Consider the following 755-nt stretch of genomic DNA (forward strand, 5'->3'; position numbering starts at 1 on the left):
GTTTCTACATAGGGATTAAGCATTTAGAACGAAATCTAATGTCAGAAAATGGCACTTTACTCTTGACATTTTTCGGTTTTTTCAATTTTCTGGAAAATCCTATCATTAGATTTTTTTTAAAATACGATATTCTTGCTTAACTAACGTTTTTACATAGGGATTAAGCATTTAGAACGAAATCTAATGTAGGAAAATGGTACTTTACTCTTGATCGGTACGTTGGGACTTAGAAAATATTCGGGCGTACGCGGCGCGCTCGGCGCTTCGAACAGCTCCGGTGTCCCCATTATTTTCGATTTACGGCTAAAATAAATTTTTCTCATTTTATTCAATAACATATTCTTGCTTAGATAACTTTTTTACATAGGGATTAAGCATTTAGAACGATATAATGTTTAAAATAAGGGCACTTTACTCTTGACATTTTACGGTTTTTTCAATTTTATGAAAAATCCTATCATTAGATTTTTTTAAAAATACGATATTCTTGCTTAACTAACGTTTCTACATAGGGATTAAGCATTTAGAACGAAATCTAATGTCAGAAAATGGCACTTTACTCTTGACATTTTTCGGTTTTTTCAATTTTCTGGAAAATCCTATCATTAGATTTTTTTAAAAATACGATATTCTTGCTTAACTAACGTTTTTACATAGGGATTAAGCATTTAGAACGAAATCTAATGTAGGAAAATGGTACTTTACTCTTGATCGGTACGTTGGGACTTAGAAAATATTCGGCCGTACGCGGCGCG

Source organism: Megalopta genalis, unplaced genomic scaffold, assembly GCF_051020955.1.
Source record: "Megalopta genalis isolate 19385.01 unplaced genomic scaffold, iyMegGena1_principal scaffold0055, whole genome shotgun sequence".
NCBI lineage: Eukaryota > Metazoa > Arthropoda > Insecta > Hymenoptera > Halictidae > Megalopta > Megalopta genalis.